Here is a 20,116-nt window from a genome sequence, read left to right on the forward strand (position 1 = left end):
TGTTGTAATCGCTGCATCAATATTATAATGTATTAAAATGACCAGTTAAATTTTCTTAACAAATATTATGAGCTGAAATGATCAATTATTTGTATTGTTAACATTGTTTTCAATAACCCAGCAGATCGCCGCGAACATTTCAGCCTGAGAGCAAATAACACGGACTCAATGAAAATACAACTTTTGCTCTAAATAAATATAAAATCTATCATAAATACATTTATTTCTAAATAAAAAAATCATTAAAATAAATTATATTGCACACAGGTTAAAAAATATTAACACAGATGCACATTCCGCGTACGATTTGTTGACATTGTTTTTATTACCGCACACCCAAGCCGATCGCCGGGAACATTTTAGCCCGAGATCAAATATCACACGGAAAATATAGTGGGTTCAATTAAAATAATACTTTTGTTTTAAGTAAATATTAATTATATAATAATTACTGTTGTTCCTATAAATAATGATGCATGCAAAACGAATTATATTACATACAAGTTAATGTATACAGTCCGCGTATGATTTAATATATTCGATATACAGGTAAACATGTTACCATGTTCCTTAGAACTTGGATAGTTTACAATCATTTTTCACTTCCACTGCTTACAGATATGATTTACATGTACTACTGGTTAATTTGATCTAAAGAATTGAGAATTTAGTATCAGGATAGAATGCTGGATAGGAATTTACATTTTTTGTTTGATAAATGTCTGTATACGGCACATTGATTGACTCGTAACTTTGAAATAAATGTCAGTACTTGCTTATAAAAAGGCATAAAACGATTAACACGATAGGATAAACGGAAAAACTGTTAAAATTAAACGATAATCCTGATAGGATTAACGCATGATAGGATAGGATTAATGCATGATAGAACAGTATACAAGCACATTACAATAGGGTTGATACACGATACGATAGGATTGGATTGTAAAGAATAACGTTGTGGGTACCGTACATCATGGTTATCATGAGTTGGTTGCATCCATTGTTGCATCACACTTGTGCCACAACACACTGTGTGTTGTTTCGGAGCACATCACTCTTTAACCACATGGTATAAACAAACAGCGACAGACCTGCCGAGCTAGGGGTACCTGCCTGGGTCACTTTCCCTACCTGCCTTGCAGACTTGACCTTACTATTGACATGAATTGAGAAAACAAGGAATAGGTAAGTTTATCATATTTATTAGAATGTTACACCGCTAAACATTGGAGAGTCATGCATATCTCCTCACAGTAATGGTTTTAGTATATGCCTGATGGTACATGCTGATGGATTCAGTTCAAGCTTTAAGGTTAGTAATAGTCAGTATCATTTATGAAATGGGTATAGTGTCATTCAGTCACATCCTGGGCGAGGCCTCAGATGATATTGGCATGCTCCTCTCCTGTGGTAGGGATGATCACGTGCTGCAGGTAGGTTCATATCCAATTGTCCCTTCCGGTAGTCAGACTTTGTTTGATGTTCGTGACGATATAGATGGTGTCCGTCCATTTTCCTACCGTGCTGTTTGTTTCTTCTGGTCTTAATCTTTTCCTTTTTATGGTATTCTTGTCTGTAGAGGAACTGCTGATCAATCCTGGCTAGTCGTCGCTTGCCGTAGTCTGAGTATTGGACACCGGCAGATTCACACTTGAGTCTGTTTGAGGTTCCTGGTAAGTTATTCCTCCTGTGAATCATGGATTGCAGACGGCCTTCCATTGTTCTTGAGAATTTCACATTCTTGGGCATGTTAGCAGTTGCAGATCTATGGTAGGACTCCTTGGCATTGGTGTCAGTCAGAAGTTTCATGGCTGAGATAGCTTCCAGGCTCAACTTCATTTTCAGAACTTCTGCCACAATTCTTAGGTCGGTGTCATTTATTTGCAGGGCGGTGATACTATAGATGGCCAAGTTGCGGCTATAGTTTCACCAGTTGGAGACCACTCCCCTGTCACAGACCAAGGAATAGACGGCACACATAAAACAGTGTCCGTCATAACATGCAACAGTTGCCTCCAGGACTTTGGGTAAGAAACTGCTCATTTTCTCCAGGTCTCTGTCATACTTGGTGAATATCTTTTTCACTGTCATGGAACATCTGGATTTTAAATCATTGCCAAACACCATTTGTAACTCTTTCTTTTCTTCTTTTGTCTTAGAATGGAACATTTCATCGCTGTATACTGCTCGGTTGCTGGCATGGAACTGTGATTGCCCAAGATGGACAGCGTCTGCTAGGCGCTCTACCTTCCACAAGGGATGAAGAGCCCACATGGCATCGTCCACTCCTTTAGCACCTTGGGCAACGTTGTCTTCGGTAACGTACGGAACTAGAACATCTTGCAGGCCTAGCTGAATGCCGATATCCTTCGCCATCTCGTATTCCGAGAACAGAGCAGCCGGAGACAGGTTTGCAGTACATTCAGCATGACCGCCAGGACAGTCCACTTCCATTCCTTTGCCACGCAGCCATGCACCAGTCCAGCAGAGTTTGTTCTGTACAGCACAGGCAAATATGTACTTTCTATCTGTATTTGTTTCTACTGCCAGAGAAAATGCTTGACTGGGATTCTGGCCTAGGGTCTTCCGACTAAACATGACGCTGCTGTTGTACCTTGCATCTGTTGAAATGTTGATGATATTTTCAGGGTGTCCTCGAGTAACATTAACCTCTTTGACTTTTTGTATCTTGTCATTCATGTCCAGTTTGTTCAGTTCTGTCATTTTTCTGCTTGTTTTGCACAGGAGTGTCTCCATGAATAATTTGCTGGGAGCAGGTATGTCCAGACAGGTGAGGAGTTCAATCATCTTCTCGGCCCTGATGGCAGTGTCTTGAATGGCATATGCGAGAGTGATGTTGGTTGCTGATGGATTATGGCCTGGTCCCTCTTGATGAATCTCATGATACATGTTGAATGTCGGAAAGGTAAACGGACAATTTGCGCATTTTATCTTGTACTTCCAGGAGATGCCTAACTTTCTTGCCTCGAGTACAGCAAAATTTGGCATTGGGCAGGTGCTTGAAGTAGTCTGATGAAGATGGGCTGTGCTGGTCATCATATCAATCAATTTTTCTTCACTCACTACTGGTACTGTACCAGTTATCGGCTAAGACCAGTTATCTGCTAAAATGAGAGTTCGGGTTTATAGCATGCAACAATCCAAGATTTTTATACCCCCGCAAACGAAGTTTAGGGGGGTATATTGGTTTCACCCTGTCCGTCTGTCCGTCTGTCCGTCCGTCCGTCTGTCCGTCTGTCTGTAGACGCAACTTTGTCCCCCCTATAGAATTTTTTATTACTGCATGGAACAGTTTGAAAATTTGTACATATGTTGAACACCATCTGAAGATGTGCACCTGGAATTTTTTTTAAGATCAGACAAGATTTAATGATTTTATGACAGTTTTCATTTTCCTTATTCTATATATTGTACACTAATGTTGAAAAGTAAGGGAGGTAATCCTTACAGATTTTATTAATTAATTAATAGAAAACACTCTAAAATATATTTATATAAATACATCCAGATGGAGTTTTTTGTCTTTATGTCTTAATTAATAAAAAAGAAATTATTTTTTATAAGTGTTCTATCAACTGACAATGCAAAGTTTTTGTTTGTCAATGATAAATTCTTAGGAGCTAATAAGAACATCAAAGACAAGTGTGGCTGAATTCATTTGTCCCAAGGGAGCCATTATCTGAGCCATGGTTCAGATGGAGCATGTGTTTAGGGGAAATTGATAATCTGTAGAGTGGGTGATGGTTTTGGGGCTATTTTAAAACTGTTTCATGTAAACCAAAAGGTCTATCATTATAAGGAAATAAATAATATAATTATTAATAAAGAAGTTAAACTATTTTTAGAGGTTGTTTAAATTTATTTGTCAAGTAAATTGATGAAGTGACCCTATTGGGCATTAATTTTAATGAAATTCAAAATTACTGATATGATTGTAGTGTTTTGGCAATTTTAAATTGTTTGTAATATTAAATTTTCTTTTTTTACATATTTTTACATAGTATGGTAATTATGGTAATGTTTTGGGAGTTTATTAAATTTAACAAGTTCATCAAAGAAAATCATAGTCCTATGGGATCAATTTTCTGATATGGAGTTCCATTGTGCCATAGGAGAAAGTGAGGAAAATTTGAAACAACTAATTGCATCTGTCAAGACTCTTATTAGAAAGATATTGAAAGTTTTATCAACAGAAGAGCATTGCTTGGCTACTGGTATTTCTATTCACTGCAAAGGGAGGGATTATTGTCATTTTGTTGGTTTTTCTTTAAATCAATTAAATTAAAAAAATATATCATCAAATACATACATTTGTAAAAGTATTACTGTTATAGATATGTATTTACAGTGAAATTCTGACAATTTTGATTTTTCTTTGTTAACTATTTTTTTTTTTTTTTACAATTCTAGAAATTTTTTTTTGTATGTGTTCCAAACCTTTATTATTCAATTCAATTATTTGTCCCATTTGAAATTAGCCTAGCGGGGGTATTAGTCCCATTAGGACAGTTCTAGTTTAATTCAGTCGTCTTTTTCGAATAAAGAAAAGTAAGTTTGCTTGAAAACTTTCTTGAATATGCTTTATACATGAGCTTAAACGATCATTGTTTACCGCTGATTTTACATTTTTGCACTTTCGGCAGTGGGGGAAGGGACTTCATAAGTTAAAAATAGAATATTACCTCTTTGTGATACGTTATTATATCCCTTCTTTGATTTGACATATAAAATCAATACATTTAACATGTATAAAGAAAAGGAATTCACGAATTTCCCAGAGATTCGTAGTGCAATTGAACGCCTGATTGCACAATTATGTATTGAATAGTATACGATTTGGTGTTTTACAGTATGATAATAAACGAATTATTTTATGAGTTTTGTTTATAATGTATCATGACCCTGAATACTTTAGTCTGACCTCACAAGGGGCATAATTCAAACTACATTTAGCAGAGTATAAAATCAACATGAACACGGATTTATACTATGTTATTATCACGAAGCCGATAACTGGTACAGTAAATCGTAAAAACTCGGCAAATTCGAGGCGTGGTTAAAAGCACAAAACAAGATGTTTTGGGTTCTAAATAATGATATAAACTAACAGATTGATAAATAAGGAGTTCACTTTTTAAAGTATGTCAAGTTTTATCCAAAAATATCTAGAAATAAGGAATTACGAAAAGAAAACGTTAAATTTTAGCCGATAACTGGTACAGTGCCAGTACACATTGTCCCCCTTCATATTCATTGCTGTTGGTATTTTGTAGGTATCTGCAGCTTTCTGACTGTGGCCGAAGAATACACGAGGATCCACTCTCCCCATCTCAGTCAGGAGTTATGTAGTATTGGCAGTCTAAACTTGGTCGTGTTACAAGGGCATGGTCCCCAACAGATAGCTGGACAAAGGAGCGTTTACGAGTTGTCTGTTGGTCCTCTGATGAAGCCTTGGATCTGTTAGTATTACCTTGATAAAAAAACCTGCTGCTGGGCAGCTTACTTTGATGGAGTTTCCTCCCTTTGTTTCATGGCCTTTGGTTCCTCTGAAACATTTTGACAACTTCTGTAAGTACTTCCTGCTTGCTGTATCAAAGATGGTGTGATGGATTCTTTATTTCCATCATATTTATAGTCTTCTATGTTTGACAGTACTTCAAATGGCATGTTATACCTATCCATGTCATCTCTACTGTACACAGAGCTAATCCATTTTGACCTGTAAGTGCCACTTCATCAAGTTGATTGCAGTGGCCATGTTTGATTATATGCTTACAACAAAGGGATTACTGGCTGTTTATTTACTAGCATGTCTGATTTCTATAGTATATTAAATGTAGAAATTTCAAATTTAACATATTTTTTTCTACTGAAATATCTGTGTCTAAATATTTTATTTTGGCCAGGGGCTTTTCTGGGGATTTATAGCCTTATTTGGCGTATTATTTCAAAAACAATAATAAAATTGCATAATATTAATTTTGATGGGAAAAATGTTAGATGTGTGTGGGTAAAGAGTTGAAATATGACATATTAAAGTTTGAAGGAAATTGATTATAAAGTAAGGTCATTATGATTATTTTAGTGAAGTGAATTTTGTGTGAGATGCTAGTGTTGGCATGCAATTTCAGCTGTTCTTGTACCTTTTTCCAGGAGCCCATTACTCTGGTGTAAGGAGAAGGATTTCACCAAAACTTCTGGGAGACATTGGAAATACCCACAGGTGCCAACCTATCAAGTTTCATCAAAATCAATAAAGGTATGTGAAATTATTAGGTCACATACCACTACTTTTTGCCCGTGCTCATTGACCACACAAGTAGTTCTATTCTAAAAATGTATGTTTTTTTTACAAAAATTCCCAGGGGTGCTAAATGGGCGAATTTTGTGCCTTTTAGGGCATGGATGGAAAGAAGAAGGTTTGAAAAAAAAATACTAGCTAAAAATAATTGGGAAAATTGATCTTTTAAGGCGCAAAAGGAAGGGTGTAAAGAGGCCAATGTTTACAAATATTCCAAAGTGAAAGTGGATATTGCAGGGTAGAGGTTACTGTAGGGGCCATATCTCAGCCCCCTCTTGATTGATTTTCCTGTACTTTGGAAATGTTGTTGGACTAATGATTGTCTATTATTATGCCAAATTTAAATAGATTTTAGGTGGTGGAATTTTTTATATGAATTTTTGTTTTAAAAAGGAATAAGAGGGAAAAATAATTGTGGTCTGTGTCCTATCAAAGGCAACAACTTCCTGTCTAATATGGTGCGAGAACATGTTTACATTGAACTGAGGTTCATGTTTATGGCCTGGTTTAGTTTGAAATTTGTTTGCGTGGGTGGAAAATGCCGAGATCAACAACTTAAAAAGATCAAACTGTTTTGTCAGACCGACACGTAATTAATACATGTTGATGTGTTGCAAGTTGAAAGGAACCAGTCACTCGAGCATCCAAAACGCAGAATAGAATAAAATTCTAATTCATTTAAAGAAAGCTAACACATCCTAAAGCAACATTGTCTAATGATGATATCCTTGGTTTTCTGACAGTATACATTTATATATAGCATTCCTTATTTCAACCATTTTATATGAAATTTTGTTTCATTGGTATAAACGAAGATTAAATTGAAATACTTTTGTACCTAGATAAAAACTGTAACTAAAGTTTCTTATAATGGTAATGGTAAATAATGGTAATGACTCGATCCCTATAAAATGACAAACGAACATTGCTACTTGTGATATCAAAGATGTTTGTCATATATATTCTATTGCACTATTTCAGTGATACATTTCACAGATTACATATGGTACTTTTTACATGCTACACTCCATGCTACATTTCATGCAGTTACACACCACTATCATGAAGTTGCCATTCATATTATTACAATAAAGATGATGTCAAAAACATGTTTTTTCCTCCCACAGAACTTTACAATTTTGTAGTTTGTAAACCTAAAAAAAAAAAATTCTGGTCATAAGTGAATTTTATTTCCTCCTCCTACGGAATTTTATTATTTTGTTGTTCGTAAACCTAAACGTAGAAAGATGCTGGCCTAACTTACTTCATCAGAACACTCATCCCACCTGATATCAAAGCAAGTATTCATTTATTTTATTTGAAAGAAATGTAAGCCTGCTGTCGAAGTGATTAGTAATATTGAGTACAAAGTTATAAACTGATTATATTTTTCTGTTCGAAATTTTATCCTGATACTCCTTTTTTTCCTTCTGTAAAAAAGGCTCAGATATGGACAAAGGTGTAGCTAGGAAAAATGCAACAAAAATAATTTTTTGTACAAAGAAATTTAAAAGGACTATATTTGGTATGGTTTAATATCTGCCCCCAATTTTAACAATTTTTGTCCCCCGCCGCAACGCGGTGCGGGGACATAGAAATGCCGGGCATCCGTCCGTGCGTCCGGGTGTCCGTCCGTCACACTTTTTAGTAAGCGCTGTCATGCCTACAAATTTTGACCAATTTTCATTAAATTTATACCAAATGTTTATACCACTAATACTTTGGTCAAGTTCGAAAATCAGCATTGGTCGATACTTTTTGTTGAAGTTATAGGACTTTGATCACAATAATGTCTCTGTTTTATCCAAAATTTGACCTTGTAAGCGCTCTCATACCTACAAATTTTGACGGATTTTCATTAAATTTATACCAAATGTTTATACTACTATTACCTTGGTCAAGTTCGAAAATCAGCATTGGTCGATACTTTTTGTTGGAGTTATGGGACTTTGACCACAATAACGACTCCGTTTTATAAAAAAAATTGACCTTGTAAGCGCTCTCATACCTACAAATTTTGACAGATTTTCATTAAATTTATACCAAATGTTTATACCACTATTATCTTGGTCAAGTTCGAAAATTAGCATTGGTCGATACTTTTTGTTGGAGGTATGGGACTTTGTGACCTTGTAAGCGCTCTCATGCCTATAAATTTTTGACGGATTTTTATTAAATTTATACCAAATGTTTATACCGCTAATACTTTGGTCAAGTTCTTTTAGATTGTAGTATTTTGGATATATTTGCGACAGGAAAAATAGAAAAAAAAATGGGTGGTGGGGGTAAAAAAATGTTCCTTCCAACCTCCCCACACATTTAATTCTGGAACAGCCCTGAATGTTTGAAATATTCCAATATACAGTATACTAGTATACTGCTTGACCGGCGGGGGACCCTGGAATTCTATTCTTGTTTAAATAGTGTTGCAAAAAATCAAATCTCCATAAATCAGTGTACAGAGGATGTCTATCACTTTTATCTTGATTTTTGTCATTGTTACTCATTCGTTGCATAATATGCAAATATATATATAGATATTATCTATGACGTCACCTACATGTAAATGACCAAATTTCAGCATTTTTGCAAAAAAATGAAAATGTTATCGTTTTTTTTTTCTTTATTTTTTGCACTCGGAAGTATAGAGCGCAGGTCTGCTCAAGTACGATTTTAACGAATGTCTTTCTTCCTATAACTATACACATCATACTAAAAAGTGGTACTTGAGCAAGCCTGCACTCAATGTTTCCCAGTCGAAAAACCATCTGAAAACACCCATTATGATATTTTGCTACAAAACATCAATTCATCAAAATAAGACAATTTTCATGACGTCATTGCTAAATTAAGATGACACTGTGGTGATAACCTTTTACACACTTATTCCCAATCTGATTTCAACTACTGTGTAGGTAGTGTAGATTCAAGTTTGTTCAAATCATGATCCCCAGGGGTAGGGTGCAGCCACAATTTTGGGGGGGGGGGGGGTCGAACTTTTACATAGTAATATATAGAGTAAATGTTTTAAAATCTTCTTTTCTGAAACTGAGTAGCCAGAAAAGCTGTTACTTGTGTGAAAGCATTCTCAGGTGGGGTTGATTCAAATTTGTTTAAATCATTATCCCCAGGGGTAGGGTGGGACCACAATGGGGGGGGGGGGGTCCAATTTTACAAAAGAAAACAATGGGGGGGGGGTCAAACTTTTACATAGGAATATATAGAGAAAAATCTTTAAATATCTTCTCAGAAACCAATCAGCCAGAAAAGCTGAAGCTGGTGTAAAAGCATCCTCAGTTACAGTAGATTCAAGTTTATTAAAATCATGATCCCCAGGGATAGGGTGGGGCCATAGTGGAGAATCAAATTTTTACATAAGAATATATAGAGAATAATCTTTAAAAATCTTTTCAGTAACCTTCTTCTATGAAACAGATCAGCCAGAAAAGCTGAAACAGCTGAAACTTGTGTTGAAGCATCCTCAGGTAGGGAACCTTTAAGTTTGTTCAAATCATGATCCCAAGGGGAAGGAAGGGGCCACAATGGGGGGGGGGGTCCAATTTTACAAAGGAAAACAATTTAAATTATTTACAAAAACTTAGATGTTATTATATTCAGTTTTACTTTATTCAAGCATGTTGACATATTTTTGGTTCTTTTAGAATTGTTTAGACTCTGGCCCTTCAGACAATTCTTGGGCCTCACAAAGGGTTCAAAGTTTAAAGGAAGTGAACATGAAAAAATTAATTGTTGCTTAATTAATTTTAAAAGCCTTTTGAAAATTAAAAATGAGGTCTGTTACCTTTTTGTTTATTTCTATCAAGAGATTTTATCAATTTAACACTCTCAGTGAAAGGTTTATGGAGGTAATCCATTATTCCCCAGCATGCATCTGTTCTCTGACGTAGATAAGCCACATTGCTGCTGGTGACTGGATCCATGTTGGAACTATAGGCCAGTGTTTATGTACAGAGTTGATAAAAGTTACAAGAAAAAATATGCCTTGATGTGAAGAAAAATGTTGTGTACTGTCATGAGAAGACAAGGATTTAGTACATTTCTATCAATGAACCTCAGATAACTATATACTAGTATGATTTGTGCAAAAAATGAATAGATAAATTAATTTGTGAAATATGAGACCATCGCATTCCAGATGTTTGTACGGAGATGTGGCAGTCAGTGTTTACATAAATAAAATGCTGTTTGTAGATTTCAATTTAAATTAATATAAAAATGTAATTTCATTTTCTTTGTGGCCATGGTTTCTTACCGTTACTTTTTATTTAAATGCCCTGGGAATTTTTCTGATTTGTTTTTATCTTAGATCTTGATGATATATGTACGCCGGTTCTGTTTATGCTGTCAGAAGAATAACAGGACTAAGACACTTTTTAAAAGTCAGGATGCTGAGCAGTGCACCTTGTGTGCTCATTTATTTAGCACACATTATGTTCAAACTCATAAACAAGAAATTCCCCAGTGCAAGAAAAACTAGGTCACAATAACACTGATCCACGGACATTCCATTCTAGTTACATGTCACATTAACTGCTGGTGGGAATGCATCATTCTGAGATCCAAAATCTTCCTCCATAAAACACTGTTTAAAAATGACAACTCTTTACATCCATTGCAAGTTTCAATTCACATTTTGATGATGGCATTTTATCTCTGTTACTAAACGTGTGTAAAAATGCAATGTGTCTCACTGGCGTCAGCATCAGTGCTGCCCTCTCTTAGATGCTTAGAGATAACCCAGCAGGGAGGTAATTATTTTAACAATATGGCAGCGCTCATGGATTGCAAGAATTAGCTATTCTAAGTGGCATATCTTCTTACTGAGGAAAGTTCTGTCAAAACGGTTTTCAGATATCATTATACACATCAAACAGACAAATTTGAGCCCTTGATAATTTTTTCATGTTCACTTCCTTTAATGTAGGTTTATCATGTTTATAATTCATAAACTGTATAAACAGTTCTTTAAGTTCAGTTTGCAGGTCAAGGTTCAAGGTCATTCACTTAACCTTATTTGGCTCATACTGCACATCAACAGAGCTTCTGAGTAAAGGGTGTGCAACTGGCCAAGAACCAAATTTTAAGGTCAAATATGAAGGTCATAGCAGAATGATATGAAAAATCATTGCCTGGAGCATATCTTTTCTCCCTTGGTCCGATCTGGCTCATACTTTAATAACACTCTCCACTTGGCCATATTTGCCTTCTTCTTCACATTAACAGGACTTTTGGGTTAATGGTGTGCAACGACTTAATAATTTGAATAAAGTCAATGTGAAGGTCATAACGAATCTTTTTATAATCAGTTTAAGACCGTAGATTATTTCCCATTAGCTTGATCTTGCTCAGGTTAAAAAAAAATGTATGTTTGTAAGGCGTAATGAGATTAAATTAAAAGTTTTATGCCAGCTGGAAAATTTCTAAGTTGTAGGACAAGGTCAAAGTAAACTTCTCTGAAATGTTTTTCACCTGTAGTCCATTATTTAAGCAGGGCCCTTTGAGATGGTTGCCATCTCAATGTTGTCTAGTTATGTCTATTCTTGCTCAGGTGAGCGATTTGGCCCATTCGCTTCGTGTTTTAAAACGTTTTTGGTCAAGATTTGGGGTTGCCTCAGTATAGAATTTGCCAAGCTTTAGAACAAGTTCCTCAGAATTAATGTTATCAAAGTCTAGCATTTCCTCATAGGTTTCCAGGGACCATTCTGTAAAAAAAAAATCAGTGGTTTAGGAAAAAGGTTTCAGGGGGATGAAAACTCAACAATCAATAGTGATATTCTGTTTGAATACCTCAATAGCTTAATCAGTAAAGCACTCATACTTACGTATGAGGGATTCAGGTGCAATTCCTGATTGGGGTCTATCATTTATGTTGAGTTGATTTTTTCAGACATTAAAAAATGATGCTTTTTTAGTTTACATTTTCATAATTTTCAAAACTGTTAAAATGAAGTCCAAATTAAAGTCTCCACTTTCCACTTTGTAGTAGAACATGTTTTCTCCCCTTTATTCTTCATCAGAAACTAATCCAAACATTTTAAGTTTTGGAGCACAGAAACTCTCATCCCTTTCTCTTGCAAAAGATTGCTGCATCTATCAGCTTTTCTGGAAGACAGATACACGTGCATCTTGCAGACCTACCTGTGTAACCTCCTCTACAGTCATTTCATCTACAAAATGAGATTCAAGAATCTCTCTATCATTTTCAGGTGGACCCTTATTTTCCAAGTGTTGCTCAAAATTGTATCCTTGCTTGAAATCTCATCCATTTTGTTTGTTTACTACTAGCAGAGGACATGCATCATCATTAGACCAGAATATACTCCCTTGTATTGTTAATTATGATTATTTACTCAATTTTATCAATTGTTGTGACTATTTTGTTATCAAAATACAGTAAAACATGGTTATAGCGAACACGCTTATACTGAATTGACACTTACCATGAACTGATTTTCATTCCTCATTACTTTATAACATGTTGTAAACTCAAGAGATATAACGAATTACCCTTACAACGAAGCAAAATCGCCTGTCCCTTGCACTTCTTTATAAGAGTGCAAATACACAGTTTTATATGTTTTATATGTAACGATATAAGGACGTTTTAAGATGAGACACAAGCAAAACTGACCCGTATAAAATTTGATTGTAAAACATGTTACATATATATCTACTAGTATATATCAATAGAAAGATAAAATTATGAATTTTTTTCAACATGTAAGTTAATGCTAGAATTTATTTGGCACTCAAAGCATGAGGAAAGTAGTCAAAAGGATGCCTCTAAATGCAGTACACTCACTCATTTTAGGCTCTCCTAACAGCAGAATTGAAATAAATCGGCCATTTTAGTTGTCTGTGCATTTTCAAGAGCAAGTCTGTAGGCATCGTTTATAGTATTTTCAGTGTACATTTACCAGCTTTTTAAAGAGCTATATTATCTGCTAAAAATTCATGAAATTCTGCACTCGTTAAATTTGGATGTTTTTGGAGTGGGTTCTCCCTTTATTTTTCTACATACTTTTCTACAGGTATTCTAAAGAAAAACCTCTATAGCATGCAATTGAAAAAAAAATTAAATATCATGTATACCGCATAAAAATAGCAGTATTGCTTTTTCCCAGAACCCCCCCCCCCCCCCACCCCCTGGATTTTATATGAAACTGTGTTAGCTACCTACAGTGGAACTTATGATACCACAAGCACACAGACATTCGCCGACCTTATAGTTAATTTCAATTTAACCTTGAGGTCAAAGATAGTTAGTGAAAGCCTGTTTTCAGGTGATAGTTAACTTGTTTACAGGTAAGATGGTGTTTACTCAATAACTGTTGTCATCAAAATATTTCAAATTTGATCGAATTATTTTGAATATGATTCCGTTATATATTCAATAGCGATAAAAAACAAAAGCAAAAGCCGCAAGAAGTTGGACACTAAAAACACGTTCCATAGATATAGCTGTTCACTGAATAACCAGCGCTAGCTATATGTTTTACCATGTGTTGGACTCGGATCCCTGTTGCGGACACTGATATAAATCAATCGATATTGCAGTTAGATAAATGAAAACTAAATAGTTTGAAGCTGTGCGCAGTTTCATTGTGTCGCAAATTGTTGTTTCAACTGTGTCGCTAAGAGCTTTTCTGTTTGAAAATAGGCTTTTATACTTGTATACTCGTACTAAAAACTGTTAACACAATCGGAACGAAATGTTAGCTGAGAGTCGGGCAACGTTGATTCGATACAATTTTAACACTTTTGAATAGTATGTTATCAAGTGTGATTTTTCATTGTCTTGCAAGCATCTGAAGTAGAAACATTCACGGACTTTGAGGCTGTTTACTTTCTTGTGACTATTTTGTTATCAAAATACCACAAGCACACAAACCTCATACACAGTACAACATAAAGGATACACCTTTATGAAAATTCTACAATTAGAATTAAAAGTGCAACACTTAAAGCATGAAATTTTGGAAAGGTAAAACATAGATCAGGCTTCATTTTCGACAATCTATTATTCCAAGAATGTATTCGTCGACATTATTATAGTTAATTTCAATTTAAGTGTGAGGGCAAGTGGAGTCACCTTAAGCTTTATCCAGAGTGATAGTTATTTGAAATAAGGTTGTTAACAGGTACATGTTTGACGGTGTTTACCATCAAAGTATTTCAAAAATGAATCCGTTATATATTCAATAGCTATAAAAACAAAAGGAAGAAGAGGTTGGACGCCAAAAACACGTCAAGAAGATGTTTCTGTTGACTCCATAATGAGCGCTAGCTTTATGTTTAGCCATGTCTTGGAGTTCGAATCCCTCTAGCGGACACTGATATAAATCAATCGATTTTGCAGTTAGATGAATGTAAACTGAAAAGTCTGGAGACATGCGCAGTTTCAATGTAGCGCAAACTGCTGTTACATTTGTGTCGCTAAAATTCCTTTTACTGGTCGAGATTAGACGTGAAAAGTATGTATTGTACCAAACATTGTGAACACAATGGGAACAAAATGTTAGCTGAGAGTCGGGCAACGTTGATTCGATACGATTTTAACACTTTTGAATAGTATGTTATCAAGTGTGATTTTTCACTGTCTTGCAGGCATCTAAAGTACATGTATTAACATTCACGGACTTGCAGGCTGTTTATTTGGTTATCACTATTTCGTTATCAAAATACCACAAGCACACAAACCTCATGCACAGTAGATCATAAAGGATACACCTTTATAAAAATTATCCAATTAGATAAAAATTTGCAACACTTTAAAGCTTTATCTAGAGCGATAGTTATTTGAAATAAAGTTGTTCACATGTAAGACGGTGTTTACTCGATAACTGTTGCCATCAAAATATTTCAAATATGATTCCGTTATATATTCAATAACGATAAAAAATCAAAAAGTGCAAGAGGTTGGACACTAAAAACACGCCCAGAAGATGTTACTGTTGACTCCATAACGAGTGCTACCTTAATTTTTAGCCATGTCTTGGAGTTCGAATCCTTCTAACAGACACTGATATAAATCAATCGATTTTGCCGTTCGATGAATGAAAACTGAAAAGTCTGAAGCCATAAGCAGTTTTAATGTAGCCCAAACTGTTGTTTAATTTGTGTCGCTAAAACTTTCTTTTACTGGTCGAGATTAGACGTGAAAAGTATGTATTGTACCAAAAATTGTGAACACAATGGGAACAAAATGTTAGCTGTGAGTCGGGCAACGTTGATTCGATACGATTTTAACTTTTTTGAATAGTATTTTATCAAGTGTGATTTTTCACTGTTTTGCAGGCATCTGAAGTAGAAACATTCACGGACTTGTAGGCTGTTTATTTGGTTATCACTATTTCGTTATCGAAATAACACAATCACACAAACCTCATACAAAGTAGAACATAAAGGATACACCTTCATGAAAATTCGCCAATTACAATAAAACGTGCAACACATAAAGGATGAAATTGCGCAAAGGTAAGAACTAGATCAGGCTTCATTTTCGACACACTTTTACTCCAAGAATGTATGTTGTCGACCTTATTATAGAAAATTTCAATTCAAGTGTGAGGGCCGTAGTAGTCTCTTTAAGCTTTATCCAGAGTGATAGTTTTTTGTATTAAAGTTGTTCACAGGAGAGACGGTGTTTTCTCGATAACTGTTGCCGTCAAACTATTTCAAATATGATTCCATTATATATTCAATAGCGATAAAAAAAAGCTAAAAAAAAAAAAATAGAAACAGACGTTGCATGAAGTTGGACACAAAAAACACGTCAAGAAGATGTTTCTGTTGACTCCATAATGAGCGCTAGCTTTATGTTTAGCCATGTCTTGGAGTTCGAATCCCTCTAGCGGACACTGATATAAATCAATCGATTTTGCAGTTAGATGAATGTAAACTGAAAAGTCTGGAGACATGCGCAGTTTCAATGTAGCGCAAACTGTTGTTACATTTGTGTCGCTAAAATTCCTTTTACTGGTCGAGATTAGACGTGAAAAGTATGCATTGTACCAAACATTGTGAACACAATGGGAACAAAATGTTAGCTGAGAGTCGGGCAACGTTGATTCGATACGATTTTAACACTTTTGAATAGTATGTTATCAAGTGTGATTTTTCACTGTCTTGCAGGCATCTGAAGTAGAAACATTCACGTACTTGCAGGCTGTTTATTTTGTTGTCACTATTTCGTTATCGAAATAACACAAGCACACAAACCTCATACAAAGTAGAACATAAAGGATACACCTTCATGAAAATTCGCCAATTAGAATAAAACGTGCAACACATAAAGGATGAAATTGCGCAAAGGTAAGAGCTAGATCAGGCTTCATTTTCGACACACTATTACTCCAAGATTGTATGTTGTCGACCTTGTTATAGTTAATTTCAATTCAATTGTGAGGGCCGCAGTAGTCTCTTTAAGCTTTATCTAAATCGTTATTTGTAATAAGGTTGTTAACAGGTAAGGCGGTGTTTTCACAATAACTGTTGCCATCAAACTATTTCAAATGTGATTCCATTATATATTCAATAGCGATCAAAAAAAAAAAAAACGAAAACAAAAGGCGCATGAGGTTGGACGCTAGAACACGTCCAGAAGATGTTTCTGTTGACTCCGTAATGAGCTCCAGCTTTTTGTTTAGCCATGTCTTTGAGTTCGTATCCCGCTTGCAGAAACTGATATAAATCAATCGAAACCTCATACACGCTAAAAATCTCTTTTACTGGTCGAGATTAGACGTGAAAAGTATGTACTTGTACCACAAACTGTGAACACAATGGGAACAAAATGTTAGCTAAGAGTCGGGCAACGTTGATTCTATACGAGTTTATCACTTCTGAATAGTATGTTATGAAGTGTGATTTTTCACTGTCTTGCAGGCATCTGAAGTAGAAACATTCACGGACTTGCAGGCTGTTTATTTTGTTGTCACTATTTCCTTATCAAAATACCACCCGCACACAAACCTCATACACACTAGAACATAAAGGATACGTCTTTATAAAAATTATCCAATTAGATAAAAATGTGCAACACTTTAAAGCTTTATCTAGAGCGATAGTTATTTGAAATAAAGTTGTTCACATGTAAGACGGTGTTTACTCGATAACTGTTGCCATATATATTTAATGGTAATAAAAACAGAAACAAAAGGAAGAAGAGGTTGGACACTAAAAACACGTCCAGAAGATGTTACTGTTGACTCCATACCGAGCGCTAACTTTATGTTTAGCCATGTCTTGGAGTTCGAATCCCTCTAGCGGACACTGATATAAATCAATCGATTTTGCAGTTAGATGAATGTAAACTGAAAAGTCTGGAGCCATGCGCAGTTTCAATGTAGCACAAACTGTTGTTATATTTGTGTCGCTAAAAATCTCTTTTACTGGTCGAGATTAGACGTGAAAAGTATGTACATGTACCACAAATTGTGAACACTATGGGAACAAAATGTTAGCTGAGAGTCGGGCAACGTTGATTCGATACGATTTTAACACTTATGAATAGTATGTTATTAAGTGTGATTTTTCACTGTCTTGCAGGCATCTGAAGTAGAAACATTCACGGACTTGCAGGCTGTTTATTTTGTTGTCACTATTTCGTTATCGAAATAACACACGCACACAAACCTCATACAAAGTAGAACATAAAGGATACACCTTCATGAAAATTCGCCAATTAGAATAAAACGTGCAACACATAAAGGATGAAATTGCGCAAAGGTAAGAACTAGATCAGGCTTCATTTTCGACACACTTTTACTCCAAGAATGTATGTTGTCGACCTTATAATAGAAAATTTCAATTCAAGTGTGAGGGTCGTAGTAGTCTCTTTAAGCTTTATCCAGAGTGATAGTTATTTGTAATAAAGTTGTTCACAGGAGGGACGGTGTTTTCTCGATAACTGTTGCCGTCAAACTATTTCAAATATGATTCCATTATATATTCAATAGCGATAAAAAAAAGCTTAAAAAAAAAAACAGAAACAGACGTGGCATGAAGTTGGACACAAAAAACACGTCAAGAAGATGTTTCTGTTGACTCCATAATGAGCGCTAGCTTTATGTTTAGCCATGTCTTGGAGTTCGAATCCCTCTAGCGGACACTGATATAAATCAATCGATTTTGCAGTTAGATGAATGTAAACTGAAAAGTCTGGAGACATGCGCAGTTTCAATGTAGCGAAAACTGTTGTTACATTTGTGTCGCTAAAATTCCTTTTACTGGTCGAGATTAGACGTGAAAAGTATGCATTGTACCAAACATTGTGAACACAATGGGTACAAAATGTTAGCTGAGAGTCGGGCAACGTTGATTCGATACGATTTTAACACTTTTGAATAGTATGTTATCAAGTGTGATTTTTCACTGTCTTGCAGGCATCTGAAGTAGAAACATTCACGTACTTGCAGGCTGTTTATTTTGTTGTAACTATTTCGTTATCGAAATAACACAAGCACATAAACCTCATACACACTAGAACATCAAGGATACACCTTCATGAAAATTCGCCAATTAGAATAAAATGTGCAACACATAAAGGATGAAATTGCGCAAAGGTAAGAGCTATATCAGGCTTCATTTTCGACACACTATTACTCCAAGATTGGATGTTGTCGACCTTGTTATAGTTAATTTCAATTCAATTGTGAGGGCCGCAGTAGTCTCTTTAAGCTTTATCTAAATCGTTATTTGTAATAAGGTTGCTAACAGGTAAGACAATGTTTTCACAATAACTGTTGCCATCAAACTATTTCAAATATGATTCCATTATATATTCAATAGCGATAAAAAAACAAAACAAAAAACAAAAGGCGCATGAGGTTGGACACTAAAACACGTCCAGAAGATGTTTCTGTTGACTCCGTAACGAGCTCTAGCTTTTTGTTAAGCCATGTCTTTGAGTTTGTATACCGCTTGCGGACTGATATAAATCAATCGAAACCTCATGCACGCTAAAAAATTCTCTTTTACTGGTCGAGATTAGACGTGAAAAGTATGTACTTGTACCACAAACTGTGAACACAATGGGAACAAAATGTTAGCTTAGAGTCGGGCAACGTTGATTCTATACGATTTTAACACTTTTGAATAGTATGTTACCAAGTGTGATTTTTCACTGTCTTGCAGGCATCTGAAGTAGAAACATTCACGGACTTGCAGGCTGTTTATTTTGTTGTCACTATTTCGTTATCGAAATAACACACGCACACAAACCTCATACAAAGTAGAACATAAAGGATACACCTTCATGAAAATTCGCAAAATAGAATAAAACGTGCAACACATAAAGGATGAAATTGCGCAAAGGTAAGAGCTAGATCAGGCTTCATTTTCGACACACTATTACTCCAAGATTGTATGTTGTCGACCTTGTTATAGTTAATTTCAATTCAATTGTGAGGGCCGCAGTAGTCTCTTTAAGCTTTATCTAAATCGTTATTTGTAATAAGGTTGTTAACAGGTAAGGCGGTGTTTTCACAATAACTGTTGCCATCAAACTATTTCAAATGTGATTCCATTATATATTCAATAGCGATCAAAAAAAAAAAAAAACGAAAACAAAAGGCGCATGAGGTTGGACGCTAAAACACGTCCAGAAGATGTTTCTGTTGACTCCGTAATGAGCTCTAGCTTTTTGTTTAGCCATGTCTTTGAGTTCGTATCCCGCTTACGGACACTGATATAAATCAATCGAAACCTCATACACGCTAAAAATCTCTTTTACTGGTCGAGATTAGACGTGAAAAGTATGTACTTGTA

Source organism: Magallana gigas, chromosome 1, assembly GCF_963853765.1.
Source record: "Magallana gigas chromosome 1, xbMagGiga1.1, whole genome shotgun sequence".
NCBI lineage: Eukaryota > Metazoa > Mollusca > Bivalvia > Ostreida > Ostreidae > Magallana > Magallana gigas.